Source organism: Cupressus sempervirens, chromosome 3 (genome assembly GCF_028749045.1).
Source record: "Cupressus sempervirens isolate cs-2001-9-10 chromosome 3, ASM2874904v1, whole genome shotgun sequence".
Classification (NCBI taxonomy): domain Eukaryota; kingdom Viridiplantae; phylum Streptophyta; class Pinopsida; order Cupressales; family Cupressaceae; genus Cupressus; species Cupressus sempervirens.
In genome coordinates this window covers 225,183,494-225,195,847 of record NC_143120.1, presented here as the reverse complement: position 1 = coordinate 225,195,847, position 12,354 = coordinate 225,183,494, and the positions used below count along the sequence as shown (strand labels likewise).

Sequence of the window (12,354 nt, the reverse complement as noted above, 5' to 3'; positions counted from 1 at the left end):
GGCAATCAATAAGATGTAACTAGAATACCTAGAGAAAGATTGAAGTTATGATGTTGTAATGAAGTACAAGGATCAGCTAAGCCATTGATGAAAAAGTGTATTTGATGACATACTATAAGATACAAAGAATGGGCACAATGAAACATATCAAAGATTTAAGGTTTTAGCTAAGTCTTTTGTAAAGCTCAAACTAAGTTCATTAGAGAGAAGTAGCCGAGCAAGCTAGTAAGAGCCGAGAAAATTCCTAGTTAATGCTGAGTAAACTCCAGATGCTGAGTAAACTCCAGATGTCAAGTAAACTTCAGATGCTGAGTGACATAGAGTTTATCAAGTGCCGAGCAAAACCAAGTGCCGAGCAGAATCAAGTGTCGAGCAGAATCAAGTGTCGAGTAGAACCAAGTGCCGAACAGAACCAAGTGTCGAGCAGGTATAGGTGCCGAGTAACACAGAGGTGCCGAGCACCAGTAACTCAATAATGCTAAGTTGCTGCATTATTTTGAAAATCGAAGATTCACCAAATCCAAGCTGACAAGGTTGTTATCTAGAAATTTGTGAATTAAAAGGAAGATAAGAATGACGAGCTAGTGGCATACAACACCATGTAGAACATTTTTAAGGATACAACTGGCGCAGTTTCTAGAAGAGAACAAGATATGGGGTAGATACATTGTATTCTACCTAATCCATTTTGAAACCCTAAAATTGGAGAGGAAGAATTGAGTGGCAAAGGAAAATTAGACTTCTATTTAAAGAAGACATAAGTTAATGAAAAAAGAAGAGAGAGGGAAGTGGTCAAGCATAAAAGCATGAAGTACTGAAGAAGGTGATAAGGAGAAGAAAGCAAAGGAACTTTGTTTGGATAGACGACCACAAGGATGATTGCATTCATAGAATGAGTAAGAAGACTCAAGAAGATGAAGCTTGAGAGGAAGACAAGCAGTCAGAGCTAGAGTGATTGAAGCCAAGCATAAAGATTGAATTGAAAGTGTGATCTGAAATCTGCAAAGTATGTTGTAAGTTATATCAGAGAAAAAGACCATTAGCGTTACTTTCTAGCAATTGTAACAGTAAGTTTAAATCCTATGGACTTAGGTTGGTTTAATAGCCATAAGATAAATCCTTTAACAGGGTGACATTCCAAGTGAATGTTCTAAAGACCTTTAACCAAGCCCATTCCTTACGGTTTGGTGAAATCCTCTAACAAGGTCACATTTAATAGTGTGTTGTAAGCCTTTAACAAGGCAGGCTTTTAATAGGGCATCACTTCAGAAGAGTGAGAATCAAGTAGCATGTTACTGGTGGTTTTTCCCAAATTGGGTTTCCACGTAAATCATTGTGTCATGTGTTGATTATGGATGTTTTATCTTTGCATATTGATTTACTATAACTTTCTTATATGATTGATTTAAGTTTGGATGGATGAAAAGTGTATGGATTCATTAAAAGTAGTAAAATGGTATTAACAGGGCATTTTGGACCTTGAATAACTGATTCACCCCCCCTCTCAGTTATTCTAAATAATTCTAACAACACAATCAATCTTTTCTTTGGATTCTTTGGATTTTAAAACTTTAAAGAAGAATCTAGATCATCTATCTGCTATTGTCATCTAGTTGGTTGTAGACCAAATTCTTGCCACTTGGATTTTCTTTAACTACAACTTCCTTAGTTCATTCTTAGTTTTAGAAATAGTTTCAATAAGTTTAGGGTTGGAGGGTTGATCTTGAAGAAAAGCATCATATTCTTGAAGGGAGTTAACTAAGGAGAGTTCTTGGGCTCTAGAATCTTTTGACTTTTTCTTCCCCATAATTTTAAAAAGGTTTTGCCAAGATTTAACAATCTAATCCCACCTAATACTAGGATTTTAATGCTTATAGATGGAGGAATTATATTAGTGAACAATTCTAGATGTTGCCAACACATCATGATCATAGAGAAGGGAAGAGTTGAGAGAAAAAAAGATTAGGGATTGCAAAATTTGTCTTGTGGGTTGCCAATTTTGAAAACCTCAGTAAGCATAGGGTGGTGACATGAATAGTGTTGTTGTCCTAAGGCTTGAGATAGTTGAAGGAGTCTCTATTATAGTAAAAATGGTCTATCCTAGAGAAAATCCTCTTGTCTCTAAAAATTTGACCATGTGTACCAAATGCCCCAAGGGATTGAGGTTTTAAACTAGCTAAAGGGTCAATGAGGTTTAACTTTCTTAACATTGTTGTCAAATGTGGGTACTCATCCCCTTTCCATTCAAACTCTAGCCCTCCTATCTTACCTTGAGGTCTCTCAATCATATTGAAGTCTCCTACCACCATCCATGGGATGTTTTGAAGCTTAGATAACCACTGCCATAGTTTAACTCTTTCCTAGAATTCATTTGGGGAGTATATAGAACAAATTCCAAATTCAAAGTTATCCACTTTAAAAGAGACCCATGATGCTCTATTACATGGTGAGTTACCCTATTTATTTATGTTCTCCTTCTTGTTAAGACCAATTAGGATAGTTGTACTACCATTTCCCTTAGGATGCTTGGTAGCCAGGGTAACATCATCCTTCTAGATACACTTCAATAAAATTTAAAGAGAGAAGTCAACTGCTTTGACTTCTTCATTAAGAAGAATATTATATTCTTGGTGCACTTCAAAAATCTCTTAACAATATATTCTGTTAGAGATTTCTAGTCCTCTAACATTCTAGGAGATTATTTTCAACTTCTCCATATTAGATTCATTTATTAGTATCCATTGGCGACTGGAAACCCCTTTAAGTACTCAAGCATTTTCGTTTTGGCTTTTTTAAATGCCCTGGTATTACCACTAGTATGAGGAGGTCTACCCATTTTTCTTTTGATAACTTCTCCATTAACTGAAGAAACTTGGCATTTATAATCCTAATCTTTAGTATTGTCTACACAAAAAATAAATGGTTCCCCCTCCTCCAATCTACCCCTCTTGAAAAAATCCCCTACTCCAAATTATGGGTTTGGAGTAGGTTGCATCCCCTTTGAACCATTATGATGATTAACTAAGGAATCTAACATTTTAATCCCCAGACTATTTTTTAGAGGCCCAACTATAGGATTACTAGGCTTAATAAAGCTTGTTGGGATGACCACGAGGGAGAAGTCATGAAGCCTTTCTTCTACTTTCAAGAAATCTAACTAATGGTCGTCAGGGGCATCTCTATCTAGAGAATATATGATTCTAGAGTTAATGAAATTAGAAGGAGGAATAGGTAAGGGAGAGATAGCATCCCCATTGGCCATAGTCAAAGCGAGGAAGAGCTTGACAACAAAGGATGATGATTTGATTGGATCCTTCTTAGCTTTATCATTTAAGGATCAAAGTGCTATTTTTTGGGAATTGAGTGGCTTAGGGCATTTACCTAGGGATATAGTATCACAATCTAGGTTTAAATTAAGGGCTAGCAGTAGACAAGCGGGAACATCTAGGGAGGCTTGTTGCAAGGGAGAATGAGAGTCCCTAGAGGCTGCATGAACTAACCTTTTAAGTTGTCAAGGGACACTAAGAGACTTTTAGAGTCCTTAAGATAAATTGATGCCTAAGGGTCTAGAGAAATTTTGGAGGATTCTTTCTGGGAAGTGCTAATGACTGACTTAAGTTTGGGTGACAATGAAGGAGGAGGTCTAGTGGGATGATTCTGCAACCTTCTTCCTGCTAGAATAGGGCAATTCTTCCTTTCATGTCCTTTCTTTTTGCATAGATAGAAAGCATTTAATCTTACCATATATGTAATAGGGCAAGAGATAGATGATGGACCCAAATCCAACATAATTGTTTTAGGCACTTCAACTCGAGGAAGGATAGAGTAAATGATTCTTATGTCTTAGTTAGGAATAAGAACATTCAATCGATCACTTTTGAGCACCTTACCAAATGGTTTAAGAATTTGAGGAATGAAATTCCAAAGACAAGGGGGAAAGTTGTTGACTATTATCCACCTAGGGCTAGCCAAATCCAAAATTTTATCATTGACAAAATCAAGCGACCACAACAAGGCTCTAAATTCTGCATTACCAACTTTCTGAAACTACTTCTCTACAATGGCCTTTTGGGAATTAGGGTTACAAAAGATGACAAAAGAAGACCTTTTTGGATCATATAATGAAAAGAAAAATGGTGGCCGAGTTTACGCTCCCAAACCCTTTGGAACTAGTCATTATGGTAACTCCTTGAAGGAAAGTTAAGAAGGTCCATAGCAGGAAAATAATTGTTAGTGTTCCTTAATCTAATAATTTCCTTTTTTTTTCCTAGACCCACCTAGTCATTAGGTTTAATAACGATATAGGAAATATAAGTGTCCTTACCTCCATCTGCTACAATGGTGGTTTGGTTAGCAGTAGGTGGGCATTCCTTAAAGAACTTGGCTTTAGCTGAGATAGTGGACAATCTTTGCAACCCTGGTTTAAAGGTCAGTCTAAAGCCTTCATTGATCTCTTTCCCCATGATAACTCTCTATGATCCATGGTGTTCCATGATAGTCTATAGTAATGAAGAATGGTTGTTATGCAATGACAAATTTTGTTTCCCATTTTTGTTAAAAGTAGCTAGAATCAATTATTTTAATTGCTCATTTCTCACATCTCCTAACAAGGTCGAGGCCATCAATGGAAGTATGGGGAATTAATGAGGGCTTTACTAGCTTTAGGTTGTAGATCTCCCATGCTCCATTGTCCTGTCTAAAGAAGATGTTTTTCCATTAAGCTAGCACCCTTTAAAGAGTAATCATAAAATGTGTAACTTTCGACATTCTCTTCATTTTTATCTGTTGAATTCACCTCATTATCTTTTCTTTAGTGATTTATACCTTACTTATATTCACAGTAAACACAATAGGAAAATGTTAATCAATAATATGCATGAATTTCTACTTAACATGGTAAGAAATTGGGGTATGGTAACAGATAAAAATGTTTTAAACATAGAACAAATGTTTCAAAAGCTCCAAGAAAGTCAAATTATGCTAGAGTCTAGACAACAATGTTTATGTAAATCAATTTTAATTTCTATGTTTTTTATTAATAAAAACCTTTGTATCACATAAAGACTAATGATAACTTATTGTTGCAATGTAGATTGCAAAAACTGATGAAGGCTTGAAACTTTCCTATTGTTTTAGATGAGGTATATGTACACACGGTGTTTGGTCAAAAAAAAATTGTGCTTTTGGAAATATTTTCTTCTATAACATTTGTAATAATACTTGGAGACATTTCAAAACCATGACTAATCACTACAACATAAAGGGTGGTTTTAAGAGAATCTTTGAGACAAAAATAAAGTTGTGTATTGTCTGAAGTATTATCTTTAAGTGAGTGTTTTAAAATATTGTCTAAAATTATTGTCTTACAAGGACAATAAGGAACAATAGCAATATTTTCTCTTAGAGACAATTTTAATTGTCTTTATAGAAATAAATGTCTTTAATCTTAGTTAATATCTTTCTTAAGATGATTAGAGAGATGGTATAAAATAATAAATTAAAAAATATTATTAAATATAAACTAGAATATAATTTATTTATTTATGTTGAAGCATGGTCGAGTCGAAGCGCCATCCTCCTACTTGTAGTGGAAGTGCTCTTCCATTGAGCTAGCACCTTTTAAAATAAGGAAAACTAAAATTTTAAAGTTTTGCAAATATGAGCTACAATAAGGGGAAAGAAAAACTAAGGTTTCTTACCCAAGTTTCTTAACACAAACATCCAAAATATTCAGCATGCTCCTAGATTGAACTATTAGCATGGCGAAGAAGAAACCCAAAACAAGTGCTTATGATGAATGGACACACGCTAGTCCAAGAAAAAAATCCAGTACGAGCCTTGCAAATTTTCAATAACTGAAAGTCAAAAATTAGTAGTTTTGCCTACAATGTTATCATTCAAAATCTCAAAAGTGCAAAAATGTTTGAAGAATTAGAAAATGTTTTAGATCATGTGCAAAAATAAGATGACCTCAAATGCAAAGAAGGCCTTTTGTGTAGTGTCATCAAAATTTATGGAAGAACCAAAAAACCCAAAGCAATCATGGAATTGTTTGACAAAATGCCTCAATTCAGATATCCAAAACCCTCAATCAGATCTTTCAATACACTTGTCAATGCTCTTCTTAATTCCAAGTGTTTTGATTTGCTCCAACCCTAGTATAAAATAATGCCCATTTGACCAAACACGTGCACATATAACATTCTCATGAAAGCATCAAGAAGAAAGCCACTGTTAACCCTGCTTTGCATGAGGGATTATTGTTCCTCATCCATGAGCATTTCAAAGCTCAGTCTAGATGCAAGAACCCTCCTCATGTTGAGGATGTTGACGAAGGCAGCTCCAACTTTTCTTCTGACTCTGATGACATTGAGAGCATTAGCTTAGAGGAGGAGAATGTTTCCTTAGGAAAGAAGAAAAAAGGTCAAGCCAGGAAACTATCCACTACTACAACTCCGAGCAGGAAAAGCCCCAGGGATCACGGCCAAGCTCATGCAAAAGAGGGTTATCCTGAGGAGGAGGAGGAAATGGATACAAAAGATTTTGACAAAGTTTCAGAGGAGGAGGTGGAAGAGGAGAAACCTAGGAAAAAATAGAATTTGAGGGAGGTTGTGAGAGTTGACGAGACTAGAAATTAGAGGATAGATGTTATTCCTCTTCCCCTCTCCCCTATCTAGTCTCAGCCTCCTTTGGAGGAAAAAGTGAATGCCGTCACTGGTGAGAATGAGGGGGAAGTGCAGGTCAAAAATAGGATAAAGGCCTGGAAAAATTTCAATGCGAGGACTACTACTATGGGGATTTTTAGGGAAGCTATGAACCCTCAGATCCTGGTGGACAACCTAGAGCAACCTAGGCTCAATGAGCTCATAGATCCAGCTATCCTGGCCATCTCGGACAATGCAAGGGAGACTAGAATGAACCTTCTGAATAATGCCAGCAGTAATATGATTGACAACTTTAGATCAATCAAATGGCTCTTCCATGAGCTAGAGGAAGTTAGAGAAAGGGTATCCCAGATGGAAAGTATTAAGAATAAGACAGGTAATGACAGCCAGGAGGACCAGGAAAATAGAGAAAGCTTAAATGAAAGGAGATTAAAAAATCTTGAAAACTACAACCACAACCTGGCAAGTCAAATGATTTCTCTCCTGAGTTCGATGAATGACAACATCCAATCCCTTGCTGGTAAACTTAAGGATAGGGGCTTGTTGGTGGAGGAGGGAGGACAGAATAGGGATAAGGCTAGGTCAGATGATGACAAGGCCACAATTAGTACTCTCACCAGTATGGATCAGGGCATTAAGAAGGTCCAAGATCAAATGTCAAAGGAGCAGAAAAAGATAATTGAGGCAGCCCAGACTATGCAGGAAATGGAGAAGATAATTGAAGACTAGTTTTCTTGTCTTTTGTCTTTTTGTCTTCCTGGCTTTTGGCTTTTTGATAGGCTTTCTGTAGTATGTTTTAGTTTGTTTGTTTTCTGGCCTTTCTGTGGGCCCTTGTTTTGGGCTAGGCCTTCGGGTCTTTTTTCAACTGTTGGACCTTTGTTTTGGCTGGGCTTCTTTGGCTTATTATCAGCCTTCTTTATGTAAAACTTATGGGTTTTAGGATCCCTTAAAACCTATTTTTCTTATCAAAAACATTCTCATGAAAGCACACTACAATGCCAATCTTCTAGAGGATGCATGTGAACTACTTAATAAAATGTCTCAACAAAGTTTAGTTAGTTATGGTACACTTATAAATGCTTTGTGCAAAAAGATGGATATAAACCAAGCTTTTCAATAATTTAATGATGTTACCAGGAAAAAGGGATTGTGTCTAAATGTTCATATTTATATGGCCTTTATGGGGGGTCTAACTCAGGGAAGGTGGATAAAGCCTTGAACTTGAAGTCAAAGATGGAGTGCAAGGGGATGAGAACAAATACTATAACTTACACTACTCTTAGCAATGGTCTATTAAAGTTAGGTCATTCTAAAGAGGTGGGAAAGATGTTGATAGAGATGAGTGACAATGGGTGTGTACTACATATTGCTACCTATAATACTATTATTATCTATTTGTACAAAGATGAGAGTTTTGAAAGTGCTTTTGGATTTTTGGATACCATTAAGTGTATCTTTGGCAAGTAGGATATTGTTAGCTATAATATAATTGTAAGTAGTCTCTATAGAGAAGGGAAAATCAAAGAAGCCTATGATCTTTTTGAAAACATGTTGGGCAGAGATTGTGAGCCTACTGTGGTTACCTATAGAATAATGTTGGATGGATTCTGTGGAGTTGGGAAGTTTAAGGAGGATGCCATATTTTTGGAATTGATGGCACTGAAGGGATTTATCCCATGAAGAATCCATGTTTCTGAAGTGATTTCTAGTCTCTAAAAGGAGGGAAATATTGAATGGGCTTCATTAATCTTGAGGAATATGGAAAAGGAGTGGCTTTTTAAGTTTTCAGCTTGGTATGCATTGGTACCTTATGTTTGTACTAAAATAGAGCAGCAAAAGGCCTCAAAAATTTTCAATAATATAGTCTAAGTTTCTTGAAATAAATTCATGACATGCCAAAATCCTTGTTTGTCTATGCAATAAGCATATTTTCCTTTTAAGAAGATCAAGAATGATTTATCATATAGTGTACCCATTTACAATATGCATGGACCCACACTGAGGTTGATGGATGATATGAATTCATAATTTGATGTCCTTGTGGAATGTGGAACTATAAGTGAAGACTATGATTATCTAATAAAGTGTATTCCAAACTATAAGATAGATAGTGAGTTTGCAAATATACAGCATTGAACGAGCATTCTAAGACATGATTTATCATGTTGTATATATTTGAGTGTAATTCTGAAAAAGATTTAGGTAGGATAAGAAACTTTCAGCATAATATTATTTTTAGTATCCATAAACAATTCCATTTGTTAGGTCCAGATATGTTGATAAATATTTAGGTAGGATAATTGTATAAAATGATCACTAAAGAGTACTGAAGTACATTAAGAAAGATTATGCATGACCATGAAACCAAATACATTTATGTAGTTTTTATATTTATGTAAGAGTGTGTAATTTTATAATATTATAGTTTTTAAAACCTACATTGCAATGTGATTATAGGGGCAAAGACCAATATTGAAATGAAGATGAAAACTGATAGAAGAAAATTGAACCAAATGTGAGAGGATAACAAAAGAAAATTGAAGAACTTGAGATATATGTATACATAAAATTTCAATCATAAATTTGGAGATGCGCAGATTGTGATCTTATCAAACAAGTTACAATTGTGTATGTCGATAGAGGAAGGGAAATAAGGCTACACCTAAATAGAATCAACAATTTCCTTTACAACTAATGTCTCTATTGTAATTTATTAGGAAAAAAGGAGGAATTGTATATTGTAACACTAACTAGTGGGTGATTGAAATGACATTGTCCCCAGAATTTTAAACTATTATTGGTTATGGTGAGTAAAAACTCTAAGAAGGAACAAGTCTAAATAAAAGAGTGTGATATTTCAAAATTATGCAAAATAATTGGGAAGCAGTTCAAGCAAAGTGGAATGCGTTAATGACAGTCTCCTTTGTGCAAAAATATGAAGATGTAGACAAAGACATAGAAAAAGAAAGATAATGACAGTATAGAGATTCAAATGTCAAGAGAATACCTTCTATTTGGAATAGGGCTACGATGTTTGGGCTTGCGACAAATTATTCTCTTCATGAAGTGAGGGAAAAGATTTCAGAAGAGGATTGCAAAGATCAATCATCTGAGGGGCCAGATCAAAGCATTTTAGAGAAGAAATTATTTAATCCTCACAATTTTACTTCTCCTGCCAATAGGATCTCCCATATTGTAGAGGCTACTCTAATTATAATAATTCCACCATATTACAGTTCAAGGGAATTTGAAAATGAATCATTTTCTAAAGTAAATGTAGGTCTCAATCACATAGACCAAGTTATTTCACATTGTTTCCATACCAATCATGGCCTTGGCGTCAAACAAAGTCTTCATTTGGAAGTGGTTAACTCAACACTAATTTTTGCATTTCAAAATGACGACTTTGGCATGGACAACTTAGTCACTAGCATGGACAATTTGGTAACCAATGTGGATGCAATGTGGATGGAAAGCTAGTTAAAGGAAGACATTGTTTCAGTTACCTCTACTCTCCACGTGATTTGCCTGCTACCTCTTCCCAACCTGTAGACTCATCACTACAAACATCATGGCATGACCAGACACCTATAGGCCAAAGCATGAGATATAGGCTCTATGACTCAACACAATGTACTAAATTTTATTTGGTAGATAAACCATCACGTTTAGTATGTAAGAATGTTGGTTTTGGCATTCATTGCTCCCACCATAATGTAGGCCAATGCAAAAATACTAAAATTTCTCTCACCAAAACTTAAAATGTTGGACAAGGGTCAAAACATGGACTCGCTTCACCAAGATTGCAATAGATATTGAACCAAAACAACCTGAGACATTAGGAGTTTTGGATTTAATATGGGACCTTTCTTGGCCATATTGGACCCCACACAAAAGAGCTATTACTCATAAAATACAAAACAACATTGGCAGAACTTTCATTATAGAGATTCTGTGAAATACATTTGTTCATATGATAGGAATTTTTGACTATGGCAGCCTCTACTCAAAAGATAATGCAAAGGATTTTTCCTAAGAACAGTGTAGGGTATGTGCAGGATCATGGTGTGCCAAAAAGTGGCGATGTGAAAAAAAAGAGTTTGAAGACGCCTAAAAGCGCTTCAAAATCCGCTCTGACTTTTTTTTACCTATCCAGGAACCAAACCTGGAAGGTTAAGCCGAGCCTTATCAGATATCCGATATCATATCGGATATCCAATATCATATCGGATATCCGATTTGATATCGGATATCCAATTTTAAATCCAATATCCGACTAATAATTAAAATCATATAATAGTATGATATATTATTTAATATTATTATTATTGATATAAAATAATAATAATAATATTAAATAATATATCATACTATTATATTATAATAATATTATTATTATTTAATATTATTATTATAATAATTATTATACTATAATATAATAATATTATTATAATTATTATTATACTATAATATAATAATATTATTATTATAATAATTATTATACTATAATATAATAATAATATTATTATTATATTATAATCGTATAATATTATACTATAATAATAATATTATAATAATATAATATAATATTTCATATATTATAATATATAGTAATGTAATATAATATATATATATATATATAATATAATATAATAATAAAAAGTAATATCTTATAATATAATATATAATAAAAAAGTATAATATATTATAAATTATAATAATATAGTATAATAATAATATTTTATATTATAATATATAGTAAATTAATATAATAAATATAAAATATAATATAAAAATATATAAAATGTAATATATATGTTATATTATATATATTATAATATCGGATATCCGATACCTGTGCATGGATTAAATACAAAATCATAGACCCGCGGCCCTTATTTTCACGCGAATTTGGGCTAGGCAGATCGAATATCAGATAATAAATCGGATATTAGATAGCAAATCGGATATCAGATATCAGGAATGTTCCCCCCCCCCCCCTTTGACTCATTTTTAACCTAAATTTAATAGATTTTAACAAGATTTTGTTTGTTTTAGTTGAATCTAGGGTTTTTTTGACAAAAATGGTTAAAATTTAGATTTTTTTTTAATATATATTACGTTTTGCAATTCAATAGGAATGGCTGATCAAAATGATGACACTGAGGCAGGGAATAATATTCCTCGCAACCCACCACCAAACGATACAGTATCCCCACAAAACTGTCCACCAAATGATCCTCTACCTCCTCAAAACCCTCCTCGAATCGAGGATTTGATAAATGAAAATCTCACTGAGTTGAGAGGTTTGCATAGAACATACAATAATGTACCTGCACTGGCTCCTATGTTATCCACGTTAAACACCATAGTGGATAACATTGAAACTCTTACAAACCAACAAAATGCCGCTCTTCGTTGGTGTGATGAAATGCACCAGATGTTTGATGATGGTTTGGATTATGATGAGGTTGCGGCCCTCGACATAACCAAAGACGATTTGGCAAGCCTTTTTGCTAACCCAAAAATGGGTATACCAGTTGACCCAAAAAAAACCAAACTATCAATTAAATGGTGCACAAATGATGCCATAAGTGCAAATTTTTGAGACCGTTGGTGGATGGTCTTTGATATCCCTCCACATGGCAATTTAGACATACCATTTTATTTCCTTAAAAAATTATATGTA

General features: G+C 34.2%; 1 pseudogene; it reads left to right on the top strand.

Moving 5' to 3' along the window:
- Window positions 1-5,759: 5,759 nt before the first annotated feature.
- LOC149565646 (small ribosomal subunit protein mL103 (rPPR7)-like) lies at window positions 5,760-8,543 on the top strand (annotated as a pseudogene).
- Window positions 8,544-12,354: the final 3,811 nt, after the last annotated feature.